This window comes from Puntigrus tetrazona, chromosome 23 (genome assembly GCF_018831695.1).
Source record: "Puntigrus tetrazona isolate hp1 chromosome 23, ASM1883169v1, whole genome shotgun sequence".
NCBI classification, from domain to species: Eukaryota; Metazoa; Chordata; class Actinopteri; order Cypriniformes; family Cyprinidae; genus Puntigrus; species Puntigrus tetrazona.
In genome coordinates this window covers 340,152-353,182 of record NC_056721.1, presented here as the reverse complement: position 1 = coordinate 353,182, position 13,031 = coordinate 340,152, and the positions used below count along the sequence as shown (strand labels likewise).

At 42.5% G+C, this 13,031-nt stretch overlaps 1 protein-coding gene across 1 annotated transcript in view; it reads right to left on the bottom strand.

The window, feature by feature from the left end:
- Positions 1–236: 236 nt before the first annotated feature.
- The window catches only part of LOC122328461, a 106,904-nt gene continuing 94,109 nt past the window's right edge, over positions 237–13,031 (bottom strand). The window contains exon 5 of the mRNA XM_043224159.1: positions 237–294. The gene's annotated coding sequence lies outside the window, so the exon portion shown is untranslated. The remainder of the gene's footprint in view (positions 295–13,031) is intronic.

The window sequence follows — 13,031 nt, the reverse complement described above, 5'->3', positions numbered from 1 at the left end:
TTTTTGTAGAGGTTTTATTGAATAAAATGTAACTCTACCTATTTAATAACTTGAATATAGTAAGATCAGTTTGAGGAGCTGACAGGAACGGTCTTTGTGAAGTCTACATTAGTATTCCTGTTTTGTGCGCTAAATTTATAATATTCTCCATTTCCTCTGTTTTGTGCACATCTTTTTACAGTATAAAATTTGCTCCTTGGTCTCGTGCGTTTTTCCATTTTGTCCCCTCGTACACAGTGCCAAAGCCTCCTTGTCCAAGCTCATCTCCCACTTCATAAATCTCATCAAATGGTACTGCAAAAACATACAAAGAGAGCATGTTAATATATGAGATTTAGTCTGACATGAAATCCTGTGGCAGTGCTTGAATAAATACACACATGCAATTCACATCAGATACATGGAAACTAAATATGCTCAATGTTTGAAACTAATGCTATGCCCAAAATTGAACACAAAGCAAGTTCAAATTCAAATGTAGTACCTACTCAGTATGAGATTTTGAGTTCACCGTAAGTCAACATGTAACAGAAGGATTTATTCAATTGCTTTTAGGCAATACTACTTTGTCAACAGTTATCATTTACGTTTGGAATACCGTATGAGGAATTATACATACATGTATACGCACACAGTCAAGTGGAAATAAACTCACCAGGAGTTGGACGGCTGAAACAGGCTGCTCGGGTTTGATCCTTGATTCGTGTATGCTTGCAAGCAGCTGGAAATTCTGGGGGTACTGGCTCAAGAGCTGACGGGCCTGGAAGAAGATCAGCTGAATCCTGCAGACACGTTGGTACGAAACCAGGCGGTTCTTGACCAGGATCAGGCAAACCAGACAGACGATCTTCTGGAGGATCAGTCAGATCTCGTAGAGAGCCATGGTTTCATGGTGTCACGTTTGCGCTTTCGCACAAGCGACTCGAAATAAGCTTAAACGGATTTAATCCAAAACGGGCAAAAACAAAGATACAAAGGGCAGGCAGAACAGACAGGCAGGCAAAAACAAGGTAGGGACATCGCAGATCGGACAACGTGAACTCAAAACACATAGGACTAAATACACAAGGAAATTAACTACACTAACGAGACACGGCTGCAGACAATAATACAATTAACACAAACTAAAGGCAGGGCACACAGAGCACATGACATGAGACAACAATAACTAAAAGAGTCAGGAGACGTGACACATGGACAGATGGACCCGACTGAGGATCAGCTGAATCGAGTCGGGCTGTGCAAAAAGAGGAGCCCGTTTGTTGCGCTTTTTCTTTTTTGTTGCACATTTTACAGCCCGCCACAATCTTTTGAAGAGTGTGCGAATGCGTTTCTTCTTCTTTGTGTTTGTTTGATTTTCTAAAAAACAGAAATGGAAGAGTTAGGAATTATCACCAGATATTACAAGTCACATTTGAGGCTAGACACAAAGAATAAGCATTCCATCATACTTTAGATGTTAGATAAATAAACACTCAAAAGTGTGAAAAACAGGACAGAATTGAAATGACAGTAAACCTACCTTCAGCTGGCTCGGGATCAGCTGGATTTTCATCACAGTCTATCGGTGTGATGCTGGACAGACATGGCAGAGGAGATCAGGTTGATCCTGTAGAGTTATTGGCTCTAGACCGGACGGGCCTGGCTGTGGATCAGCTGAATTCTGCAGACATGTTGGCACAAAACCAGGCAGTTCTTGACCAGGATCAGACGAACCAGACAAACGATCTTCTGGAGGATCAGTCAGATCTTGTAGAGCCATGGTTTCAAGTCAGATGGATGTGACTGCTGATCAGCTGAATCCTGCAGACATGTTGGCACAAAACCAGGCGGTTCTTGACCAGGATCAGACGAACCAGACAGACGATCTTCTGGTGGATCAGTCAGATCTTGTAGAGCCATGGTTTCATGGACAGAGGGATCTGACCGATGATCAGCTGAATGCTGCAGAGCCATCGGTTCAAGAATGTTTGGATCCAACTGAGGATCAGCTGAATCGGAGTCGGGCTGTGCACAAAGAGGAGCCACTTTGTTGTGCTTTTTCTGTGTTGATGCACATTTTACAGCCCGCCACAATCTTTTGAAGAGTGTGAGAATGCGTTTCTTCTTCTTTGTGTTTGTTTGATTTTCTAAAAAAACAGAAATGGAAGAGTTAAGAATTATCACCAGATATTACAAGGCACATTCGAACATACATGTAGGTATTAGATAAATAAACACTCAAAAGTAGGAAAAACAGGACAGAATTGAATTGACAGTAGACATACCGTCAGCTGGCTCAGGATCAGCTGGATTTTCAACACAGTCTATCGGTGTGATGCTGGACAGACATGGCAGAGGATCAGGTTGATCCTGTAGAGTTATTGGCTCTAGGCCGGACGGGCCTGGCTGTGGATCAGCTGGATGACAGTGTGCTGCTGGTTCGAGATCAGAAGGACCACACTGAAGATCAGCTGAATCTGTGTCCGTCACAAGCTGAGGAGGGGCTGTTTTGTTGCCTCGACGAGTGCTTTTCACAGCAAGCCATGTCTTCTTGAAGAATGCACAAAGGCTTTTCTTCTTGTGTTTAGCTGGTTTTTCTTAAAAAAAAAAGAAGAAAAAAGTCATACACACATTTAATATATTAAAAAAGGAATTGTTGCAACAAAACTATTTCAGAGAAAGGAATTTTTCACAAGCTTGTTGTTCACCTGCTGGGCTGTTCTCCATAGCTGCTGCTGCAGGAGAAGCCTCTGGATTTGCTCCTGAAGGGTCAGTGATGTTTTTTCTCCAGCTCTTATTGTATTATCTACTAATATTGAACTCTTTTTAGACTTGAGCTCCATTGATTACAGACAGAAACACTAGTGCTGTAATGAAGTGCTGGAAAACAGTTATTTTGAGTGTTTGTTCACGTGATAATCTTTCTGCTCTGATTCTCACTCAATTGATCACACTAGATTAGATTAAATGTGAGGCGACGATGAATTTATACTGTGGAATGCTTCACTGTGACGTCACGGATTTCACGTGACCTCACGTGTACTCTGCACGATGCAGCGCAAGGGGCCTCGCATAAACCGCATTATTTGAAAAGAGTAGGCTATTATATATATTTTAAAAACAAATGTTCACATAAAAAGCAGAACGCAATATATAATCGCAATTCATTGCTAGACTCAATAACACAAAAATCCCGAAATCGGAAATAATTAAAGCTGCAGTTCGTGACTTTTTGCGCTCTAGCGGTTAATAAACAGAGCTTCTTGCGGAAGAACACTGCAGCGAACTACTTTTATGGGTACGTCTACGGAGAATCACGCAGGTATGGGGCTACTCCGCAGCGGTACTTACCGAACTAGTCCGAATATAAACACTTATTAAAACACTATTGGTGTACTCGCTTAGTAATTTTGTATATCCTGAACATAAAAACGTCTCAGACTGCAGCTTTAATTAAACTCTGTAACTCGACGGAATGTATAAATTTCACCCGTTTTCTAAAGACACTTTAAAACTAACGCTTGTTTACACAGACAGCTCTGCTCACACGAGTTAATAAAAAGCCCGCGTGGTTTCATTCATCCGAGAGTGTGTTTTAACAATTAATTGAAACGACGGACAAACACAATGGCTTAGGTTTGATTTCGACATCCAAAGAGGAAAATAGTAGCTTTCAAACAAGCTTTCTGCATGTCTTAATCGAATAGCTAACGGTTCATGAATACAAATTTGTATTTAACATTAGGATTTTTGTCTATCAAATAACAATTCTGTAATGTTGTTAACGCTAACTATAAGAAGAAAGTTTAACAAAGACTTAACTTCATTTTCTCTGTCAATCAACAAAATCACGTCAGCGTCGCCGCACTGCTGTTGCTATAGTAACGAATTCAGTTTTATCGTGCATCTGATTGAAAGAGCAGGAGGCTACAATGTGATACTACACAACAGTAGTATTAGTTAGTACTCTGGAGATGATGATCTGTGGGTGGTGCTTCAGAGGGAGGTGGCTGTGGTGAATGCCTGACATGGACAGAGTGGCAGATAGAATCCTTTTTGATTTGATGTCAGTGACGAATCACTCAGCAAGAAAAAGCAGTGGGTCCTTTTGGATCAGAGTCTGCAAAAGATCTGACAAAAAGTCCTGTACCCAGGACCAGAGCAAAGAAATTTGTGAACAGTCCCAGAACATATGCTTGCGTATATACAGTACCTTGCGTGAATTATTACATAGATATTACAGAAGGGCTCAGACTTTCTTTTCATTTCGTATAATCAACATACGCCTTATAAATGAACCATTGGTGAGCTGGTTTTTAGAAGTGCTGAAACAGTTTCCCCAGACATTGTCCCAATCAATTATGGCATCAAGTTCTCTCTCCCAGAAATTCTCAACTGGAATGTTTGAATACTGTCGTACCACAGGTGATTAATATATTATAGTCACAGTACCTCTAGAAGCCATTCTAGAATCTATCAATTTATCATAGGATGAGAAAATATATTATTCTACCAGGGCACTCTGTAAGCTTTCAGTGCAGATCTTATTGTTTAAAGGAAAATGTATGTATTTTGAAGTGTTTTGGCTCTGTACACTTAAGATGTTCTGGGTTTTTTTTAAATATAATTTAGTAATAAATGAATATCTCTACATGTGTGTGTGTGTTTTTATCACTATAGCATTCTAAGAAGGATTCTTATTTCCATCAGTTTCTAATAATTCATAATTCATACAATTTAAACAATAGTAAATGATTGCTGTTTCAGGTGCACTGATTTTCCCAGTCTTCCTTCCTTTTACAGATGGAAGCAAGAAAATAGCTGCCACTTCACCGTCCCATCCTAGTAGACTACAGTATACAGTTAAACCTTAAACATAATAAACAAATAAAAAACAGACATTTATACTTACCATAATCAGTCTCGTTCATTCTGTTGATGACCCACTACCCAAACAATAAAACATACATATACTTATTTTATAATACTCACAGCTACCAACACTGTAAAAAAAACCCCCCGTAAAAATACAGTAAAAACGTTTTTAACTGAAGGAATTTTCCGTATGTTTAGTTTACAGGTGTTTTTCCGTAATTTTTAATGACGCATTGCATTGTGGGTGCAAGATCCTTGCGGCGCGAACGGTGTGAGTGAGAAACAAACTCCATTAATACACAAAATTACTTTATGCAGTTTCCGGAGAAGGATTAGTTTCTGAGGTAAAATGTAAGTTTAGGATTTAGTTTTTGTTCTTTACAATCTTTAGTAATGCCAATGTTGTATTTAGATGCTATCTCTTATTAGTTTGTTGAGACCCGTTGAGTGTAATTTAACGTTACTGTTTTGCATGTTCTCACACAACGACACAATTATTTGATTCCAGTTTCGATTTGATTGGTATTTGTGAATATATGTGACTGTGCCCTTATATTTCAGTGTTTTATTCAGACTAATTTATTGTGGGTACAAGAAATTTCTGCGCGAATCGCGTCTTGGGAGAAGCAAACATCATCAACACACGGATTACTTCATCCGGAGAAGGATTAACGACCCTGAGGTAAAATATTAAGAAGACTTGCTTTTTCAACAACATATTGCCTGTTTTTGCTCTATTTCGCCAACAAAAAACATTACAAACCCAGCCACAGCACTGTTTTCCTTCCTGAATGAATCCACATTTTAAATGAATCTGTTCAGTCATTATGACTCGCTTATTAACGGTGACTTACTGCCACCTACAGATAGATTAATTTTTTATTTTATATCAAAACATGTATGCATAAAATTAGGCCTTTATAAATATGCAGATTTAAGTATGTAAAAGCTGATTGAGCACTGAATATATTGCTTCAGAATAAATTTACACCACCAAAAATCTAGGTGATGCTAAATTTCTCAGTTTTTTTACAGATTTTTTTTTTTACGGATTCCAGGAACATATCTTACACGGATAAAGGCTGATGGAATCCTACACCACAGCATGAAAAAAAATTACATGAATGAACATTACAAATAAAAAATAAAAACTATGATAAAACACCAGTGCAATACTACACTGTAAAAAAAAAATCCGTAAAAAAACAGAGAATTTGCTGGCAGAAAATTACCAGGTCACTTTGCGGTAAAATCATGACGACTGACCGACCAATGCGGGCGGAGAGCGATGGAGCCTGGTGGAGCTGGTGGACTGACGCAGCACGGTGGAGAGGAGGGAGCTAGGAGCCTAAAGGAAGCCGACGGGTCTACAAGCCGAGGTGGAGTCCAGGACTCGGAGGCGGGACGATGAAGCGAGGGATCCTTCATCCGCGGCGGCGATAGAGACTGGCGCTCCAGATGGTGGGCAGAGGATGAGTGCAGGGGCTGCTGGGATCCATCGACGACGTGTGGCAAGGGTCGGAGGGTGGGATAACTTGAGGCGGCGCCCAAGGCGCGGGCACTGGGCGGCCATCTTGGGGAGCGGCTCTGGGAAGGCAGCCATTACAGGAGTTGATGCGGTGTCCTTTTCCTCCTCAACACCCAACGTGAAAGCTGACCCCACAGTCCCTAAACCGAACTCTAGAAACTGAAAAAGTTAAAAGGTGAAAAGCTGCTGGATCCTGGTGTGAGGTTGCATTCTGTCACGAATGAGGGGTCTGAGGCGTGCGGATTGTGGGATTTATGTTTTAAAGGATTTATGTTTTACAGGTTTTACTCAATAGAAGCACTGTGCCCAGGCCTCATAAAGGCTCTGAGTTTTTCTACTTGATATTATGTGTATGTGCTGTGCAAAATGTTTTATGAGCCCCCTGCATGAGCCCAAGAGATTGGGACAGTGAATGACAGAAATAAAACAAGAGTGAAAGAAGCAGTACACACACAGTGGTTTCTGTATTAAGGACACTGATCCTGGGAAAGTAGGTGGTGTTAGATTATATAATTAAAAAAAAAGCCTATTATTACCCATAGGGAAGCATAGAAAAGTTAGACATACAAACACCCCAATAACCTGATGGTGCAGACTGTTTGGTCATAATCCAAATTATGAGAAGTGTAATTGGACTAGGGTAAAATATAAACTGATGACTACCTATAAGGAAGTATGGGATAAATTGTGTAGACAAATGTTGGCACAGGCTGAAATTAAAGAAAAACCAAGGGTGACAAGAGAATTAGAAAAGGCATGGAAGCAATTAGAGTGTATTAATGGGTGGAACAATTCCACTGAGATCAAAGGGGAACTATTAAGGGCCATAATGAGAGAAAAGAAAGAGCAGACAAAGAGCATAAAATGGCGGTACAGAACAGGCAAGCTGCAACATTTTTTACTAAAGGAAATTAGAAAAAGAGGTGAAAGAAAAGGCCTATCAGACTAGAATATGGAGCAGAATAAATGGAAGGTTTGTCCTGACAGGAGGAACAGTTGAGGTAGAACCAAGTGAGGAGGCTAGGTTAGAAGAAGAAGAAAAAGAGTAAGAGAGCTAATAAATGAAGAACTGACAAAACAACCCATGAGTTCAATCATTAACAGTAGTTAGACAGAGAAATACTTCAGAGAACTCAGGAAGTAGAGGAATTAGAGCGACGCGTAGGGCAGCTGACTGGAGAAAGGAAGAGACTGACGGGTGTGCATAAGGAGGAGGCAGCATGTGGAAGCAGAGTAGGTAGTCTGTATGGAGAAAGTATACATGAGGAGGAAAATGTCAGAATGCTGAGGACAGAACTCGAAAGAAGGGAAAGGGAAATCAGAGGAGAATGTAGGGAAGATTCAGTGAAAGGGCTAAGCCTAGCTAAAGGTCAGGGTGAAGAAAAGGATAGTGTAAAAATCACTGGATATGAGCTGGACATAGACTGGGGTTCTAAACAGGCGGCACAGGCCCCACCCAGGGCTGGTACAGCTACCAGCCCCACAAAGGAGAAGGGAGGTGCCTCAGGAACCACCTTATTACAAGCCTTAAATTTAAAGAAAGACATGGGGGTTAGAACAACATACCCAACCCAGTATCCACTGTACAGGATAGGAGGACACCAGAATCCAGAGTATAGACCATGGGGAAATGCAGACATGAATGCAGTACTGCAGAAATTGCCAGATCTAACTAAGGGAGGAATGAGATGGTTAAATAAACTCACCACATTAACCCATGGTAATGAACTAGCAGTTGGGGACTTTAGGGCCCTAATGGGACATCTGCTTACCAGAACCCAGATGACTACTCTAGAGGATGAAGCTAGAGTAGAAGACATGGCCAAAGAGAAACCACTGTCCAAAGTAATTACCCAAATAAGCAGGGCTCTTACAAACCTCTATCCAACACCAAAAATGACTTATCAATCTATCAAATTTAAGATAGGAGCAGAAGAATCTGCATCAGCACATCTGCATAGGACAGAAGCTGAATGGGAAGAAAGGACAGGGCAGCACCCAGCAGGCAGTAATGAAGGGAGTTCCCTGAAAAAGCAAAACAACAAGTAGAAAACAGTCCAGAAATGTGTGGGGGTAGTGGAAAGACATGGGCCAGGTATTTCATTTACTATGTAGACAGCGCCATGGAAAAACAAGAAAGGGATAAAAAGAAAAAGAAAAGAATACAAAGAAGCCTAGAGAGGGAGCTCTACAAATGCCTGTAATGAATCAGGGGATGAAGGGACAGGAAGTGTCACAAGGGGCAGCAAACTATCAGCCTCAGGGCCCACGTGATTATCCATATGACCCGCTGCCAGACTGGCCACCTTCTGGACATGGGTGGCAAAACCAAAATTATAGGGGGAATTACGGGAGACCAGGGAGAGAGCAGGGGTGTTATCTGTGCGGAGCAGGTGATCACTGGAAAAGAGACTGCCCACTGAATAGAGGGGGACAACCTCCTGCACGGGGACGGGCTCCTGTTAGAGGAGGGCCTCTGGGAAGAGGAAGAGGTGTCCCCAGAAATGTCCCGTGGTCTACCTACCAACAGGTGCCCAGACAAAGCCCAGTCTGGGGCCAGGCAGACCAGGCGGATTATTGACAAGACCCACAGAGAACCAATAAGGGGGCTGAGGCTGAGCCCTAACTAACTGTACTGGTCAACAGACAGCCAAGTACAGGCCTTAGTGGACACTGGGGCCTCCTTCTCTACCATCAGGCTGGAATGGTTGAGAAAGGACGCACTCTCTTGTGAAGTACAGGAAGTCAAAGGGTTCTCTGGGGAAATTGTAGCCTGGCCAAAATACAAACCTCTGTCTGTAGAAGTAGCAGGTCAAAAGGTCATGCACCCTTTCCTATGCTCTGCCAGTGTGCCCTCTGCTCTCCTCGGACGAGACCTGTTAGTAAAATTGGGGTGAAAATTCTGTGTAGCCCAGAGGGCATCATTTTAACTTTTCCAAATGGAAAAACACAAAACTGCTCCATTAAGGGTGGTCTAGTACCTGCAGCTGGTCAATGGGTATTAACTACAGCAGTGGGGTGGACATTTATTGGGTCAGAGTGCTGCATCCAGAACAAACCAACTTTAGGCAGCTGATAAACCAGAGACCAGACCTGTTGAGACACTTCCTGCCAGTTTCTGACCCATTACACTGTACTCTATACTATGACAAAAGCAATGATGAGGTTTATGGGGACATGGCAAAGGCTGCTGCTCTACAAACCCCAGACTATGGCCAACCTTTCCATTTAGATGTGACAACCACGGGCAAAACTGTGAATGGTGTGCTATACCAGAAAGTGTTGAGTTATGTGAGTGCTCCATTGGACGTGGTGGAACAGAAACAAGCCCCTTGTGCTCAATTCGCTGCTGGCGTAGCTAAAATGATCGAAAAAAACAATCATGTGGTAATGGGACACCAATTGATAATTCTATCAAAAACAATGATGAGGTTTATGCAACAGAGTTTAGCCAATATGTAGATCAAAAATATACCAACCTGAAAGGCTCAGTCATCGACATTGGAAAGGAAGGGTAGCTGTGGAAGTAAGGTTAAGTGAGGAACAATGGTTTGAAATGAAAACTGTCTCTATACCACACATCTCCTTAATGATCAGTAAACACCATGGAGCCAAGGCCTTAGGCCCCATGGTAAAAAGACTAAAGATGCTAGCCAACCTGCCAGAAAAGTTATGGTCAACAGGAAGTGAGGATGTGGGTTATTGTGATATTCAGCCAGTGTCTTTTGAAATAGACAAAACAACAGTGGTAAAGGAGAAACAGTATAGAAATACTTGTGAGAGCCATGACTGGTATTGCCCCCACCATTCAGAGTCTATTGAACAAGGGGAGTGCTGTGTGAGACCACCTCTGAGTGGAACACCCCAATACTGCCTGTCATTAAACACTCCACAGGGAAATATAGAACGGTCCATGACCTGAGAAAATAAATGAGAGGAGTTGACTACACCACTGCCCACTCCAAATCCTTACACCATTTTAACCAGATTGACCCCAGAACACACCCACTTCTCCTGTATAGATCTGGCAAATGCATTTTTCTGTATACCTTTAGCAGAGCAGAGTAGGGACGTGTTGCCTTCACATACAACGGCCGGAAGTACACTTACACCAGATTACCACAAGGCTTCATTTTGAGCCCTGGCATTTTCAACCAAGAGCTAAGAAAGCTGCTGGACAATCTGACAGTCGATACCAACACAATTGTGGTTCAATATGTGGATGATTTGCTCATTGCATCTACATCTGCTGCCACCTGTCTGATAGACACAGAGAGGTGCTGTCACTTCTGGCTGAGGTAGGGTTGAAGGCAAGCAAACAAAAGTTGCAAGTCTGCAGGCCAGAGGTCACTTTTCTAGGACGATTAGTGGGTCGGCAGAGGAACCTCTATGACAAATGACACCAAACAAGCCATACTAAACCACCCAAAGCCCAAACATGTGAAAGATATGTTGTCTTTTCTGGGCCTAATAGGTTACAGCAGACAGTATATTGTGAATTACACTGAAATAACAGCTTTTCTGAGAGCTTTAGTGAAGGAAATTGGAATGAAAAACAGTAAGGTGAATTGAATTGGACAACAGAGGCTGAACAGGCCTTCATTACCCTAAAAGGGGACATGGCAAAGGCTGCTGCTCTACAAACCCCAGACTATAGCCAACCTTTCCATTTAGATGTGACAACCACGGGCAAAACTGTGAGTGGTGTGCTATACCAGAAAGTGTTGAGTTATGTGAGTGCTCCATTGGACGTGGTGGAACAGAAACAAGCCCCTTGTGCTCAATTCGCTGCTGGCGTAGCTAAAATGATCGAAAAAACAATCATGTGGTAATGGGACACCAATTGATAATTCTATCAAACCACTCACTGGTAGCATTCATTACCTCCTCCTCGTTCACATTCTCTGCACAAAAGGCAAAACAAATTGATCAAAATATTGACTGCACCAAACATTGTACATGAACACAAGGGCATAAATATGGCAGAATTAGTGGTGGATGGAGAGCCCCACATGTGTGAGAAAGGGTAGAAAAAGACAGCAAGATCAGGAGGGTATGAGTAGCAGGCCACTGTCATCACCAGACGTGACCTTGTTTTGTGATGGATGTTGTTTCAGAAATGATCAGGGTACTCTTTCTGCTGGGTATGCAGTGGTGTCCAGTGTAGGGAGGGAGATGACCTGACAGTAACAGTCTAACAGAAGTTGTCAACTAAACCATCAGCTCAAAGAGCTGAATTATTAACTTTAACATCAGCATTGCAAAGGGAAGTGGTAAAAGGGTGAACATATATTCAGATTCTGCCTATTCAGTAGGGGCAGCTACAGTTGAGCTGCAAGGGTGGGCCAAAGTGGGATTTGTGACATCAACAGGGAAGCCAATCAAACATGCAGAAGAAGCCTCTCAACTGCTAGAAGCTATAGTACTACCAAAGGAGGTGGCCATAGTAAAGTGCTCAGCACACACTTATGGCACAGATTTTGTATCTGTAGGAAATGCAGCCTCAGACAAAGCAGCAAAGCAGGCAGCTGGCTACGTGCCATTACAGATGATGGTCAGAGCACAAGATGAGGTGTTGAATTTAGACCCAGCCTTAACAGAAGAGTTCATAATTAGAGAGCAAGCTGCATCCTCCCAGAAGAACAAACTACCTGGTTACCAAAAGGGGAACAAAAACAGCCTTGGGACTGTGGAGAGTCCAGAAGGAAGCCCTGTGTTGCCAGCTAGAAGTCGCTGTCTCACTAGCACATAGTAATTCAAAAGATATGACCCAAAAGGTTAAAGGGGTGGTGGCATCCGTTTCTACCACACATGATCAGTAACACTATTGCTGAATGTCAGACCTGCAGTGAATATAATGTCAAGCCCACCACACATCCATTGCCTGGCCACTTCCCCGCGGATAGAGGCCCTGGGTACATGACTGTGATTGACTGCACAGACTTGATAAATCCTGTCCACAAAGAGATACTTACTGGTCATGGTGGATAGTTTCACAGGATGGCCCGAAGCTTACTCATGTGCCAGGGAGGATGCAATGTCAGTGATAAAATGCCTCATCAATCACTACATACCTACACATGGGTTCCCCAAAGTCATAAGGTCAGACAATGGTACACACTTTAAAAATTAGCATCTGAACCAAGTAGAGTCAGCTCTAGGATTGAAGCACTCATATGGAGCAGTCTACCATCCTCAAAGCCAAGGTAAAGTTGAACGACTGAACCAGACCCTAAAAAACAAAACAGCCAAAATCTGTACAAGCACTTCTCTGAATTGGGTGAAGCATCACCAATAGCCTTAATGTCTGTGAGATGTTCAAAAACAGAACCACTGGATTTACTCCTTTGAATTATCCACTGGACGCCAATTTCCTGGCCCCTGGGCCCCAATGCCTGAGGATGGGTGCACTGATACACCCTAAGGCCTACCAACAAAAAGTAAGAGCTGTTATTAACACATTTTCCCACAGAAGTTTGGCCTGAAATGAGCAACAGGAATTGGACACGAAAAGAGGACCTGACAGAGCAGTGGGTGAGGCTGAAACAAATGAAACGAAAATGGTCTGCCTCCCAGGTGGTCAGGCCCATGAAAATAACTGCGCGAACCTCGCACTGCGTACAGTTGGCTGGAAAAGGTAACACAT